Below are 17,102 nucleotides of genomic sequence, written 5' to 3' on the forward strand. Positions count from 1 at the left end.
TCGCTATGTGCATTTGTATGTCAGAGCTACTCATTTTCCTCACGAGGCCCCGCAGTCACAGAATCAATCATTCGCTTGATACAAATTTATTGACCCCGCCGGGAATCGAACCCGGGTCTCCCGCGTGCAAGGCGAGTGCAGTGACCACTACTAAATGCAGTTTCTTTGTGTTATTGTGTCACAGCTTTGGTACTCACTGCAGCATTGTAGGATTTTCCCAATATCTCAATAATCCTAAAATCCAATGTTCACCTCTACCATGCTGGCACCGGTCGCTATGCACATTTATGTCAGAGCTACTCAGTACTCATTTTCCTCACGAGGCTGAATGGGCCCCGCAACAGACGGTCACAGAATCAATCATTTGCATGATACAAATTTCAGGTATATCTATCTAGGTAGTTAGGCACTAGGTATATTTATACATAGTTATAGTTCAGTAGCATACCAGTCATGCTCAAGTTCAGGGTGTTGAATTTCCTATTCAAATATCATCAGATGTAGATTCTATATACCAAGAGTTCCCACTTGGTACATAGGTAAATATATAATGTACTCGCCCATCTCAAGGTTGTTGAAGGTCAAAGCTGGAAATATCTCACGACATTTCGCACTGTAGTCATTTGATAGGTTAGGACCAGTGGTGGATGATAAGGGGGAACTTTGAGAGAGCTACAATTGAGCCCTTTTTTGAGGCTGAGGTTTAGGGCGAACAGCCCTAAAGAATGCTAGGATGGGTAGTGTTGGGAACAATCGATTATTTCACATAATCGATTATCAATTATCAATAATCGATTATGAAAAATAATCGATTAATCGATTATCATAATCGATTATTCCCAACACTAAGGATGGGTTGTTGGGTTGAGCCTATACGAATCTAGTGCTTGCAAGGTAAAAGCTCTAAACTCCGAGCTAACTTTTTTTTACAGAATATTTGAGGGTTTACCTCTGTTTATTGATATTAATATTCAATACAATGTTTTTATATACGGACTATTGTATAAGGCTTCTATATAAAAACCTGACCTAAAGTACAAACAATTACATACGTACAGAAAACATCTCTTGACCTTAGAACAATTGTCTACGTTACTAACTAGGTTGGCAAAAAAAAAAAGACATTTAGTTACGCTTCTACTCTTGTACAGCTAAAGGTGTGTCCACACATAGTCGACTGGCCGTCAATCCATGTTGACTGAACCGTCCACACTGCCTCGATAACACAGACTCCCCTCGTCGATCGATATCGATTGAAGGCCGGTCGACTCTGTTTGGACGCACCTTTGAAGTCGCCACTTGTTAGATTAGCAATGGTGTAAGGACTCGTTAGACGTGGTTATAAATGATATTTTAACTACTATTGAATGGCACAGACTGCACAGAAACCCCCAGAGTACGTATCTATCAGCTATCAGTTTATAAGGACTTGAAACACTACCAGGATATGAAATGAGATTTTCAGACCCATTTGATGTTATAAGGAAACACCTTGGCAAGGAAAAATCATATCTACTTACTGTGAAATACTTAGGAACCATCAGAGTACGTATCTATAAGCTATCAGTCTCATTCTGGCAGGATAAACAAGGTATATTCTATTCTATTCTATTCTATCAGTTTATAAGGACTTGAAACACTACCGGGTTATGAAATGAGATTTTCAGACCCATTTGATGTTATAAGGAAACACCTTGGCAAGGAAAAATCATATCTACTTACTGTGAAATACTGTAATGGGATGTAAAATGTGGGATACATACTACATACAAATCTTGTAATATAAAATCAAGATCCATTCACATTTCCATTTCACACACTGATCGCTCTATCTCCTGAACCACAACACCTAGAAAGCTGAAATTTGGTGTAGTATCCTATATTTATTTTATATAGATTGCCTACAAATTTGAAAAGTTAGAAAACTCCCTGAGAGGAAAGACATCCCTAGGCTTCAAAATAAATATGGTTATTTTGTGAAAATAATAAACAAAAAGTTTACAGAGCATTTAATATGTAATAGATAATAATTCGTCTCAATTCTAGTAGGTAAATATGAGTAAAACATGCTCTGGGAATATTGGCATCTCCACTAATTTCAATGTTAAATGTCGGGCATTGTGACATCTCCACCAATTTGCATTTCCATTCCGATGCTCTCATTGCCTTTTCTGCTTTTCTTAATGTTTTGAAAACATTTGCATTTTTTGGTATCATCAACTAAAAGGGCATGTTGTCTTCAATTTTCTGCTTTTAGTATAGGATAAGGAAAGTAAAAATGGACTCGACTATACCAATTTTGGATGCCTTTATCCAACATATATGTAGGGCTGTAGCTCGACGAATGTTGGCTTCAAGATCATCGAAAGACCTTGGACTGTTGGCATAGACTTGAAACTTAAGATATCACTATAGAAAAAAAGTCTCAGAGAGTCAAATCGCACTATCGCAGTGGACAATTAAAAAATGCTCGCCAAAAGATGATCCAGTCTCTAAAATTCGTCTTCATTAAATCAAGTGGATCATCAGCTGTATGACACGTAGTGCCGTTTTTTGAACCACATATGTCGGTAATATCAATGTTGTCAAGTTCTGGCCAAAAAAGTAGTGTAACATGGATCTGTAGCAATCGCCACACCAGACTGGTCTTTTGAGGAAATAAGGACTTTTGAGGACATGTGCCACAATCCGGCCCAGACGGTGAGTTTTCAGAATGCAATGGTGCTGCATGCAATACTTGTGAATACCTCATTTCGGAAGAAATAAGGACTTTTGAGGACATGTGCCACAATCCGGCCCAGACGGTGAGTTTTCAGAATGCAATGGTGCTGCATGCAATACTTGTGACCCAGCTGACGGTTAGAGCTGAGCCAATGCAGCCAGTGTGATAAGAGCTTGAGCCTATAGGTACTGAGCCGTTATCCCGCATGTATTGTGTTCATCAGTTATAGAGCAAGCTCTTTTCTAGCATATTCTCTAAAATTGTGGAGGCACCTGGAGATAGAGGTCTTATCGTCTCACAATTGAAGAGAAAAGAATAGGAGAAAGCTAGCCGTTAAGAAAAAGAACCTTATGCCGACCGTCTCGTCTGACAGACTAAGGTCTCACAGACCGGAGTGTGTCATACCATCTTAACACGTGTGGCGGAAAAAGCTCGAGACCCAGGTCTGTGAGAAGAGGTCAGCCTGAGTGGCTGGTCTAAAACAAGGTGGATCAGAAGTGTCTGCGCCAGCCTAGTTTAAGTTAGCTTGAAAGGTAGCGCGTCTGCCTTGTAAGCCCATGTCGCGGGTTTGTTTCTGTTCAAGTATACATAAGTGTACAGTATTACAGTTGTTTCTGGCGCAGACGGCAGCTAGGGGTCTCGCTAAATCAGCTAAACCCATTTCTTTAGGCGGTAATTGAGGTTACAATGACACTGGCTGCACTAGCTTAGCTCTGACCGTACGCTTCCTCTTCAGCAATAAGTTGACAAAGTTTCATAGCAATCGGAGGAGGAGGACAGCAGTTCCGAGCGATAATGTCGAACGTTTAGGATACCCTTCAGCAATAAGTTGACAAAGTTTCATAGCAATCGGAGGAGGAGGACAGCAGTTCCGAGCGATAATGTCGAACGTTTAGGATAAACTAGTGGTTGACCCGTCCTTTGTACGGGACCACACACACACTTTTATATATTAGATTACTTACATATGTACTCCATTTTAAAATCTTCATCACGAGAAGTGGAGAGAATTACAAAAGGAACAATTTGTATGAACGCCGTATTATTTCCTTGAGTATGCAATATGCAATGTATGTAGCAAACACACTTTTATATATTAGATTACTTACATATGTACTCCATTTTAAAATCTTCATCATGAGAAGTGGAGAGAATTACAAAAGGAACAATTTGTATGAACGCCGTATTATTTCCTTGAGTATGCAATATGCAATGTATGTAGCAAACTTTAAATGGCTGATATCTAAATGGTAGATACTCGTACTCGTAAACCCCCCCCCCATTCAATCAATGATAAGGTACCTATAATGTGTAACCATCTACCGATCTGTTTGCTACGAGTACACCTATGTATTTATGGAACCCATTGTATTTATGGAACATAGAACAAGTAAAATTGAAGTAGGTATCTACATTGAAAACTTTCAAACACCCACAAAAGCCATACTGAGAGTGCCAGCCTAGTTAGCTTAGTTGGTAGTGCGTCTGCCTTTTAAGCGCTAGGACGCAGGTTCGATTCCCGCCCGGGGCGGATTTTATCCTGATGGGATAATGTTCGTTCTCGGAAGGGCTGGCTTTCTCCTATCCTGTCTTCCTTCTCTCTTCGATTTCTGGACGATAAGACCATAGCAGTTACAGTTCCCTCTGTCAAACCTCAATACCTATCTGTTACCTAAAGCTGAGATTATACCACTGTATTTGATATGTTTCATAATATTTCAAAAGTAACCGTTTCCCCGTTAAACCAATACAAAGAAATATGTTACATGCTAATAACGAAAGCATGAAATTCTATGAAATTTCCCAACAACATTTCAAGATAATTGTTTCCGAGAGTGTAAACAAGAGAAATATTTTTGATCCTCCTCCTCCTTCTTCTTCTTCAAAGTTTCACGTCATTTTTCACAAAACTTTACAACAACATTCTTGCTTCAGTGGATACCTCTTCATTCTACCCGAGTCGCAGCTTAGCTCTCATACAAGTCAACCTAATTCTCTCTTCTCATGACAAAAAATATACGTAGCTTAGAATGGGTACTCATACTAGAGTATTTAACTCCCCTTTTTTGACGGCCATTTTGAAAAAAAGGCCGCCATTTTGTTCGTATACATGGTTTTCGGTGTCACCCCTTCCTAAAAGTTTTATATGGTCAAAACAGTTTGTAGGAATTACTTGAGGCATTAACCTCGTTCAGTATTAATCTTATGTCATTCCAGAGTCCACAAGTTTATTATTATTAATTTATACGCTCTTCTACTGTTGAGAGTAAGAATTATTTCAAAACAGTTTGTAGGAATTACTTGAGGCATTAACCTCGTTCAGTATTAATCTTATGTCATTCCAGAGTCCACAAGTTTATTATTATTAATTTATACTCCTCAAGATTCGGTATTGCTTTCGTTCCATATAAACAATGAGAATAATTAATTCATTATAAAAATCAACAATGGCTTTACAAACAAAGATTACTAGGTATAAGTCAGGAAAATAAAGCAAGCTAATTTCCGATGGCTAATTCCTAATTTCACGCCGAAAAAAAATCGCCAAAGCAAACTTGGCCAAATTAGTTTCACACGAAATGAATGAAAAGACAAGACATGATAAACTCGGGCAATATTGGACATGGGTAGGAAGGTAGTCAGGTAAGAAACAGCGTTCGGTCAAGTGTTGATATTCAGTGGTCTGTGTATCAACCTCGGGCAGTGGTTCTCAACATTTCAACGGTTATGATGTCACATTGAAGAAGAAAAGTCTCAAAAATTGTGAAATTTTCAAAATGCAATGTATTAGATTTGCCTTCAGGCAAGCAGATCAAACATATACACACCCCCTCAATATTGTCATCATCAAATAGAACGCTTTCCTTTGTATTAATTTTATTTCATAGACCGATTGAGAACTACTGAATCTAGATTATTCTAGAAGTTCTATCTCTATCGACTCTCTCTTGTATCTAGAATCAATTTCACGGCATCTTTATCATTATCATATAGGTATTCTATACCTATGGTTCTAATAAAATAAAATGTGTACTGTTACAGTTTCCAACGGCGTTTTCTTTATTTCCATTAAATCAAAGCATTGCATGAAACATGTACGAGTGCCTAGAGTTTACTGTACCTATACATGTACATTCAGGCAAGAAGATCTGCTTGCCATCATTCTGATACACATGTAGACATGTACCTTTTTCCACTATTCATTCATTACGTATCATTAATTGATTATGCTATACAGAGATTGATTTGTGTCGTCGTTGTATGTATAGGTAGTTCCTAATATTCAGCTCCTCTTCAGGAAAGATATTGCACATGATCTTACATTACACAAGGAAAACCTTTAAACCCATAATAGAAGAATAGCTGCTATAACATGAAAATATTGCAACATGTTACTCAAAGTTTACAATATTTTATTCAATTATCCAACTGTACCATTCCTGCTCCGTCCGCACACTCAATAACAACATGTTACTTGCTTTCACAGAAGTTAAGTGTAGATATTAGAGGATGGAGAAGCACTCTTCATATAAATATATATATTCTTATAATATAAGATATATAGCTTTCTATCATACGGGTATGTAAGTAGGTATACTCTTCATCTCTAACCATACTTAGAGGTGATGTTGATGTGCCATGCTCAGCTCATCACAAGTGACACAAGAAATCTCTTTCTAGACAAATGATAGGATAAATATTATACATATACATACATACATACTGGGGTAGGGGAGGGAGAGAGAGAGCAGAGGAAGTGTATTTATGAATGTCAAGTTATAATACAATACTCAGAGGAGTAGTCATCATTAGAATATTGTGGGTACTATACATAGGTACAATAAATTATAAAGGTATATACATAGGTATAATTACAGGGACTAAAATGCCCCTCCCTCTCTCTCTCTCTCACATATTAAGACTTACATTAGTGTATCTTGTTATGTTGTGCGTGGAAAGCAACATGAAAATTTTCGTCTGACAGTTTGCCATTCATCCTCCTACCTGTTTGATATTTTCAAACAACAATAACCTAGCAAAGTATCTTCAGCTCCCTGCATTGTAAACTTGTACTTACATTAGTGTATCTTGTTATGTTGTGCGTGGAAAGCAACATGAAAATTTTCGTCTAACAGTTTGCCATTCATCCTCCTACCTGTTTGATATTTTCAAACAACAATAACCTAGCAAAGTATCTTCAGCTCCCTGCATTGTAAACTAGCATACAATATATACAATACGAATTACCTTCGTAATATCTACATTGTTATATGTAAATGTGTTAAAGTAAGGAACAAGGTAGCTCCTACATTGTTTATCCTCCTACCTACCTGTTATGTTATATCTTACTGATAGTGGGCGAAATAGAAAAAGCAAAGGAAAATAAATATCACGTGCTTCTAAGTTACTTATGTATACTCCTACATGTTTGTGGACTTGGAATTTTCTTTTACAATACAGGTCCGATTTCTTTCAGCTGGTTGAAAGATGAGAAGCAATCAGTTGAAAACTAACTTTTCTTTAAACAATCCTGATGAAACCATAGGAAAACCATATACAAGATGGCGTGGAGAAAGCTTTAGGGTAACCGCAGCACATCATGTTATGTTGTTGGGTAATTTCTACTTGAATTAACATTGAATATTTCCCAGGAACTATTCTCTTTAACTGGAATACAAATATTATTTTAGAGAAAGTAAAGTATAGGTAGTATCCTATATTTATTTTATATAGATTGCCTACAAATTTGAAAAGTTAGAAAACTCCCTGAGAGGAAAGACATCCCTAGGCTTCAACCTACTACCCCCTCCCTCCCTCCCTCCCTCTTCTTACCTGTGTCATATATTTCTTTCTCCCTTATTTTTTCCATTTCCTATATTTATATTTTCATCTATACACCCTTTCTCCTAGTTTATATTGGAATCCTGAGCCTACTTTTGCTTCCTTCTCTTCTTTGTCCATTTCAGTCCTCCCTTTTTCCCCACTTACAGTGGATGATATGTACTTACCTACTCGTAATGTATAGTACCACTAGGTTGTTGGTATTAATGTCACCTTACCAGAACATAAATATAATGTCATATGGGATAAACTCACCTGCAACAGAGAAACAGAAATCGAACACGTTAGTATATTGTATTCACACAGAGCATGCTCCGGGGCTATACCTGCACAGTCTCCGAACATTCTCAGGACTTAACAAACACTTTGAGATTGTTGACACGGGATCCACTTTTTCAGGTTATTTAGTTTAGAGTAGAGGGTAGTGGACTTTATCAACAATAATCATGCTCAATTGCTCACCTAGCATAAAGGAGAGTCCACACCGCAGTACGGACACTCCTTGGTTTAAATTATTCATTTGTTTCACAAAGACAATACGAAAGAAAAGCCACAGCAAATTTTATACTAAGGAGAGGTAGAGGCGAATTTATGGTTAGGAGTTATCATTATTATTGAACAGATGAAATAACTCGTAGATAAAATGGCCCAGCAAGCAAACACATTGCCCTTCCATTAGAAAGCTTAGGCTAAGGCAAGGGAGAGGAGGGAATGAGAGGTCCTATAGCTTAGATGCTAGATAGGGATCACGCAACATTCGGGTGTGGCCACCAGCAAGCACGAGATTAGGGTAAAACGAGGCTACAGGATATAAAATAGTAGAAGACCTTTCCTCTCACATCCTGAAAGTCAAGTCTTCACTGAATACCTTTGGCCCGTTCTGCAAAGACGAGAAATTTGCGGAAGAAATTGGTAATTACGAGATATCAATTTTCGTTTAACTTTCCCCGTTCACTCCACACAGAGTCAAGTCTTCACTGAATATACCTTTGGACCGTTCTGCAAAGACGAGAAATTTGCGGAAGAAATTGGTAATTACGAGATATCAATTTTCGTTTAACTTTCCCCGTTCACTCCACACACGACAGAACAAAGAGAACGGCTCATTTTCAATCATGAAATTCATTCAAAGGCAAATTTTCCACCGCACAGAACACACGAGAGGCAAGATTTTCTGCTCTTTAGCTCAACGTCGCGTCGCGCCTTCTGTGCTTTTAGCTTTCTGAATAAATGTAGCTCTTTGAAATATTTTAAGCTCAAAACTTGAAATGCCTATAGACGGAATAAACTGCTCATTAGTAGCATGAAACTAGAGGGAACACACATTTCAAAGGAGCGTAGTAAAACTGAAACACCAGGTAGGTAGGAATTAGGAATAGCAAAACGACCAAGTAGCAGCTAGTCAAGAAGAAAGGTATAATTTAGTTTTATGGGGAAATAAAACCTTCGACCAAGAGGGGGGAAAAAGGGAGGACTGAAATGGACAAAGAAGAGAAGGAAGCAAAAGTAGGCTCAGGATTCCAATATAAACTAGGAGAAAGGGTGTGGATGAAAATATAAATATAGGAAATGGAAAAAATAAGGGAGAAAGAAATATATGACAAAGGTAAGAAGAGGGAGGGGGTAGTAGGTTGAAGCCTAGGGATGTCTTTCCTCTCAGGGAGTTTTCTAACTTTTCAAATTTGTAGGCAATCTATATAAATGTACATGTAACTTCTACTCAAAAGAAAGAATTACCCACACCTTTTGTATCAAATAAAACACCCAGTAGTATTCATTGACTCTCTCTCTCTCTTACTACTTCTCTCTCCCTCCCTCTGATGATCATTATTGTGGGATGTCAGAGTGATTTCCCTGGTGGTTCTTAATATGTGAGAGAGAGAGAGAGGGAGGGGCATTTTAGTCCCTGTAATTATACCTATGTATATACCTTTATAATTTATTGTACCTATGTACCTATATGCCCGCCCCCTCCCCTTCATCTACTCTCACCCCCAAAACTTGCCTGCCAAGTCTTTTAGAAGAGCCTAATATGTACCTTTTTTTTTCTGGATCTCTACATACAGTGCATTCATAAAATCCCCCCCCCCACACCTTAATTTTTGAACCGATGAATTTAGAATCCTGAAATTTTGTATACAAGCCTATATTTACCTCTAGTTTCTTATAGGCTATGTAAAAATTCAGGGACTTTTTGAGGGTGGGCCCCAGGGGGGTCAACTTTAAAATCTTAAATGAGAACCCCCTACTTTTGACGCATCATATTGAAGGTCTTAAAGAACGTAGTACATTGGTACAAGTTTGAGCTCGATCCGACAAACAGGGCCGGAGTTATAGCCTGTTGAAATTTTCATATTTCCATGTTCTCCCGCCAATAGGGGAAGCACCAAAAATGGGAAATTCATATCGATTGGTGATTTGTGCTTCAAATAGGTCCCACTAATGGTCCATATTGAAATTCGCTCCCAAAAATTAAATTTCGAAACATCCATTCATCCCCGGAGGCCATCAGGGCCGGAAGTCTAAATTTCATTTTTGGGTCTGAATTTCAACATGAGCCATTAGTGGGACCTATTTGAAGCACAAATCACCAACCGATATGAATTTCCCATTTTTGGTACTTCCCCTATTGGCGGGAAAACATGGAAAAATGAAAATTTCAACAGGCCATAACTCCGGCCCTGGTAGTCGGATCGAGTTAAAACTTGTACCAATGTACTACGTTCTTTAAGACCTTCAATATGATCAAAAGTAGGGGGTTCTTATTTAAGATTTTAAAGTTGCCCCCCCCCCTGGGGCCCACCCTCAAGAAGTCCCTGAATTTTTACATAGCCTATAAGAAACTAGAGGTAAATATAGGCTTGTATACAAAATTTCAGGATTCTAAATTCATCGGTTCAAAAATTAAGGTGGGAGAGGGGACTTCATGAATGCACTGTATTTAGGAGATGACGGCAATGTAATGGAACGCTTGATGATGGAACATTTGAAATGGATGACGAGTAAAGTCTACTATGATGGTGCGCTTGGTTCTTTTATATCCAATACCTACATACACAGATCTAACTTTATCCTGCAATGTTTCAATCCTCTCTCCTTTCCTTCCTCATCTATCTTCTGTTTAATAATGATAACCTTTCAGAGTGATTTCCCTGGTGGTTCTTAATATGTGAGAGAGAGAGAGAGAGAGAGGGAGGGGCATTTTAGTCCCTGTAATTATACCTATGTATATACCTTTATAATTTATTGTACCTATGTACCTATAGGAGGGGCATTTTAGTCCCTGTAATTATACCTATGTATATACCTTTATAATTTATTGTACCTATGTATAGTACCCACAATATTCTAATGATGACTACTCCTCTGAGTATTGTATTATAACTTGACATTCATAAATACACCTCCTCTGCTCTCTCTCTCCCTCCCCTACCCCAGTATGTATGTATGTATATGTATAATATTTATCCTATCATTTGTCTAGAAAGAGATTTCTTGTGTCACTTGTGATGAGCTGAGCATGGCACATCAACATCACCTCTAAGTATGGTTAGAGATGAAGAGTATACCTACTTACATACCCGTATGATAGAAAGCTATATATCTTATATTATAAGAATATATATATTTATAGGAAGAGTGCTTCTCCATCCTCTAATATCTACACTTAACTTCTGTGAAAGCAAGTAACATGTTGATATTGAGTGTGCGGACGGAGCAGGAATGGTACAGTTGGATAATTGAATAAAATATTGTAAACTTTGAGTAACATGTTGCAATATTTTCATGTTATAGCAGCTATTCTTCTATTATGGGTTTAAAGGTTTTCCTTGTGTAATGTAAGATCATGTGCAATGTCTTTCCTGTCAAAATATTCCGCTGTGTGTGAAACCCTGTCCTTCTTTCCAATGAGAAGTCTTGCCATTGCCATTAGACCATGGAATTCGTATATAGAACTCAACTCCTGTGCCCTATAGTACCCACAATATTCTAATGATGACTACTCCTCTGAGTATTGTATTATAACTTGACATTCATAAATACACTTCCTCTGCTCTCTCTCTCCCTCCCCTACCCCAGTGTTTGGTAGTTTTGGCCAGATGATTTGTAACAATAAATGTTCAGTCTGAAATCTTGAAATCCGTGTCTTCCACACTAAACATAGCGCAAACTGTTTTGAAATAATTCTTACTCTCAACAGTAGAAGAGCTAGTGGTTCAGTGAATTGTAGAGCTCCCTCAGTACAAGGGCTCGTCTTTCCTGAAGAGGAGCTGAATATTAGGAACTACCTATGTATATTCACAGAGCTTTGTTTTCCATCATGATTGTCACTTTATTGTACATACAACGACGACACAAATCAATCTCTGTATAGCATAATCAATTAATGATACGTAATGAATGAATAGTGGAAAAAGGTACATGTCTGAGAAAAAAATTTCTTTATGTTTTGAAATTTCATCAACATCTGACAAAACGTTCAAGAGTTATCTTCGTACAAACAGATGGACAGCAAAGTAAACAATGCAAGATTGTTGGGTCAAAACTTGGAACTGTGACTTTACTTGAGAGATACATATCTCATAGCTCCTCCTGGTATTTTGGTCATAAGTCAAAACTCACAAAATGTTGAAATGAGGATAAATTTTCTCCCCTGAGCTTTTCAATTTTCGGACGTTGAAAAACAAAATGTTGAACAAGTTGATACTACTACAGTACTACACTACCTCTCCTCTCTAGTCCTATCCTCCTATTACTTAACTAATACTAATGTCAGGCAAGGATGATATCCAAATGTAACATGAAAACATTTCCACTTCCTCTTCTGTTAGTTTTCATTTCCTTATGTTACTTATGTACTTCTGTGTCTCGTATCAACTTCCCCTTTACGTTTTATCTCCCGATAGATAAATCCCCCCCCCATAGTGTTATCGTGACGGGAAGGGGGAGGGGGGTGTTAATTAATTACCCTAACTGGGGAGTAATTATCCTCTTCTCCCCTCCTTTCCCTTTACTCAAAGTCTCCCTGTTTTTCTCTTTATCTAACCCTCAACCTGTCAGGTAATCTAATAGCAAGTCAAAACATTTGTACTAACATTTTAGTTTTTTGAAAATTTGTTTTTCTTTGTGAAAATTCACTTTTATTTTTAAAATATTTATAATTTTGTTTGCAATCCATTTAGGTGGTATATTTTACTACAAAAAAGTATGTATGTTCTTGTAACTTTTGTACCCTTAAGCATATGTATCTAATGGATAATGTCTGTACATAAATATGTTATTCTGGTACAAAAAAGTATGTATGTTCTTGTAACTTTTGTACCCTTAAGCATATGTATCTAATGGATAATGTCTGTACATAAATATGTTATTCTTGTACAAATTTAAGCTAGAGTTAAATACTCTAGTATGAGTACCCATTCTAAGCTACGTATATTTTTTGTCATGAGAAGAGAGAATTAGGTTGACTTGTATGAGAGCTAAGCTGCGACTCGGGTAGAATGAAGAGGTATCCACTGAAGCAAGAATGTTGTTGTAAAGTTTTGTGAAAAATGACGTGAAACTTTGAAGAAGGAGGAGGAGGAGCAAAAATATTTCTCTTGTTTACACTCTCGGAAACAATTATCTTGAAATGTTGTTGGGAAATTTCATAGATCAAAAATATTTCTCTTGTTTACACTCTCGGAAACAATTATCTTGAAATGTTGTTGGGAAATTTCATAGAATTTCATGCTTTCGTTATTGCAAAAATATTTCTCTTGTTTACACTCTCGGAAACAATTATCTTGAAATGTTGTTGGGAAATTTCATAGAATTTCATGCTTTCGTTATTAGCATGTAACATATTTCTTTGTATTGGTTTAACGGGGAAACGGTTACTTTTGAAATATTATGAAACATATCAAATACAGTGGTATAATCTCAGCTTTAGGTAACAGATAGGTATTGAGGTTTGACAGAGGGAACTGTAACTGCTATGGTCTTATCGTCCAGAAATCGAAGAGAGAAGGAAGACAGGATAGGAGAAAGCCAGCCCTTCCGAGAACGAACATTATCCCATCAGGATAAAATCCGCCCCGGGCGGGAATCGAACCTGCGTCCTAGCGCTTAAAAGGCAGACGCACTACCAACTAAGCTAACTAGGCTGGCACTCTCAGTATGGCTTTTGTGGGTGTTTGAAAGTTTTCAATGAAGATACCTACTTCAATTTTACTTGTTCTATGTTCCATAAATACAATGGGTTCCATAAATAGGTGTACTCGTAGCAAACAGATCGGTAGATGGTTACACATTATAGGTACCTTATCATTGATTGAATGGGGGGGGGGTTTACGAGTCATAGGTGTACTCGTAGCAAACAGATCGGTAGATGGTTACACATTATAGGTACCTTATCATTGATTGAATGGGGGGGGGGTTTACGAGTACGAGTATCTACCATTTAGATATCAGCCATTTAAAGTTTGCTACATACATTGCATATTGCATACTCAAGGAAATAATACGGCGTTCATACAAATTGTTCCTTTTGTAATTCTCTCCACTTCTCGTGATGAAGATTTTAAAATGGAGTACATATGTAAGTAATCTAATATATAAAAGTGTGTGTGTGTGTGGTCCCGTACAAAGGACGGGTCAACCACTAGTTTATCCTAAACGTTCGACATTATCGCTCGGAACTGCTGTCCTCCTCCTCCGATTGCTATGAAACTTTGTCAACTTATTGCTGAAGGGTATAGGCTATTTTCCGGTTCGTTTTTGTAAACCTACGCCGAGCAAGACCACTAAATGGATGAGTGACATGAACGGCCATGCCTTGAGGAATTACTAGCAGAAATCCGAAGCGAAGCGACGGATTTCGGCTGGTTAGAAATAGAAAGAAGAAAAAGGGGTAGTTGTAATTTGGAAATCATGTTTTTTCTAAATAAAACAAGAAAATCTAGTTTTAGAGATTTTAGAATTTAGACCATACACAATACACGTACAATGTTACTGTTGGGGATTTTGTCTTCTGTTCTGTTGTAATAATTATGTTATCCACTTTTCTCTCATCTCATTTTCCCTACTTTTTATATCATTTTTTATCACATCTCCCGGAGTGAAAGTAGAAAAACAAAGGAAACTGGCAGAAAATGAGAGAAAGAGAGAGTTTCTTTTTTACATTTTAATTTTCCATCTAATAAAATTCGGATTTTAATTTCTCCCTCCCTTCCTTCCATCCATCTTTTTTTCTTTCTTTATTCCAAGTACTTCGTCTGTTTTCTATCCAGTCTTGTATAATTTGTTGTTTAAGAGTTTTAAGGAAGATTATTCTGTTTTTAATCTCACAGATTATGTTTTCATCTCTCTTGATTGTCTCTTCGTCTCTTTCTACCTCTGACGGAGAGAGGGAGAGAGAGAGAGAGAATCTTTTGTATGAGGAGCCTTTTGAATTAGTGCAAAAAATGAAGCTCCAACTCCAATGTAATTTTGGGAACTTCTCTTGTTGACGAATTCCCTTAACAAAATATACAATAATGTTAACAGGAATATCTAAATTTGATAGATTAGAAGTTTGTGACTTTATTATGTAGATATTAGAGAAATATTCCCGAACAGGCTATTTTCCGGTTCGTTTTTGTAAACCTACGCCGAGCAAGACCACTAAATGGATGAGTGACATGAACGGCCATGCCTTGAGGAATTACTAGCAGAAATCCGAAGCGAAGCGACGGATTTCGGCTGGTTAGAAATAGAAAGAAGAAAAAGGGGTAGTTGTAATTTGGAAATCATGTTTTTTCTAAATAAAACAAGAAAATCTAGTTTTAGAGATTTTAGAATTTAGACCATACACAATACACGTACAATGTTACTGTTGGGGATTTTGTCTTCTGTTCTGTTGTAATAATTATGTTATCCACTTTTCTCTCATCTCATTTTCCCTACTTTTTATATCATTTTTTATCACATCTCCCGGAGTGAAAGTAGAAAAACAAAGGAAACTGGCAGAAAATGAGAGAAAGAGAGAGTTTCTTTTTTACATTTTAATTTTCCATCTAATAAAATTCGGATTTTAATTTCTCCCTCCCTTCCTTCCATCTTTTTTTCTTTCTTTATTCCAAGTACTTCGTCTGTTTTCTATCCAGTCTTGCATAATTTGTTGTTTAAGAGTTTTAAGCAAGATTATTCTGTTTTTAATCTCACAGATTATGTTTTCATCTCTCTTGATTGTCTCTTCGTCTCTTTCTACCTCTGACGGAGAGAGGGCATCTTTTTTTCTTTCTTTATTCCAAGTACTTCGTCTGTTTTCTATCCAGTCTTGTATAATTTGTTGTTTAAGAGTTTTAAGGAAGATTATTCTGTTTTTAATCTCACAGATTATGTTTTCATCTCTCTTGATTGTCTCTTCGTCTCTTTCTACCTCTGACGGAGAGAGGGAGAGAGAGAGAGAGAATCTTTTGTATGAGGAGCCTTTTGAATTAGTGCAAAAAATGAAGCTCCAACTCCAATGTAATTTTGGGAACTTCTCTTGTTGACGAATTCCCTTAACAAAATATACAATAATGTTAACAGGAATATCTAAATTTGATAGATTAGAAGTTTGTGACTTTATTATGTAGATATTAGAGAAATATTCCCGAACTATCTCGTACATATTGGTACAATTATCTCCATATAACATAGTTTGTGACTTTATTATGTAGATATTAGAGAAATATTCCCGAACTATCTCGTACATATTGGTACAATTATCTCCATATAACATTAAATTGAATATATCAAGCACAGATCCAGTAGCTTCTTTTATGGTTCAATTTAGTGATTTTACATACTCCGTATAACAAGTAAGTAGATACTTGAACATTAGCCATGCTACATTTATTTCTCTTCAAAGCATCATGTAGGTAAAAAGTGATGTAGGTTTGTATGTTGTTATGTTTGTTTGTGTAAATCTCTCCCTTCTACTTCACATCATTCTTGTTTTCTAATGTCCTAATAACAGTATAGTGATTCCCAACCTGGTTATGGTTATCCTAAAGGTGCAACGAGAGTTATAGAAAAATAGCATTACAAATAACGCTTTCTTTCTTTAACATTGTCAGGGTGTCGTGCGGAAGTTTTGTGGTGGAACAAGGGTACTCCGAGATTGAATAAGGTTGAGAATCACTGGTCTAATATTTCCATAATATTTTATATCTACAGCAGAGAAACTTGAGAATTTCTACCCCTCTCTCTCTCTCTCTCTCCCCCTCCCTCCCTCCCCCCCCCCTTTATAAGTAATATTTTCAAAGGAAACTTTTGCATATTTTCCTTCTTCCTCTCTTTCCAGTACCTATAGTGCCTACCCTAGTTTCATCTCTCCCCACTACCTACCCTACTTCCATTCTTCTAATTTTTCATGTTTGAAACATAAATCATCAAGATTCCTATCAATCACTTGATCTTTCTCTTCCTCTATCTTATTTCTTCCCTTTTCTCCTTCACACACACAGCACACCAAAATGTAGGAAAGAAAAAAACAAACAACTTTTTAATCTATTGTTATTAGAAAAAAATT

This window comes from Diaphorina citri, unplaced genomic scaffold, assembly GCF_000475195.1.
Source record: "Diaphorina citri unplaced genomic scaffold, Diaci psyllid genome assembly version 1.1 scaffold1044, whole genome shotgun sequence".
NCBI classification, from domain to species: Eukaryota; Metazoa; Arthropoda; class Insecta; order Hemiptera; family Psyllidae; genus Diaphorina; species Diaphorina citri.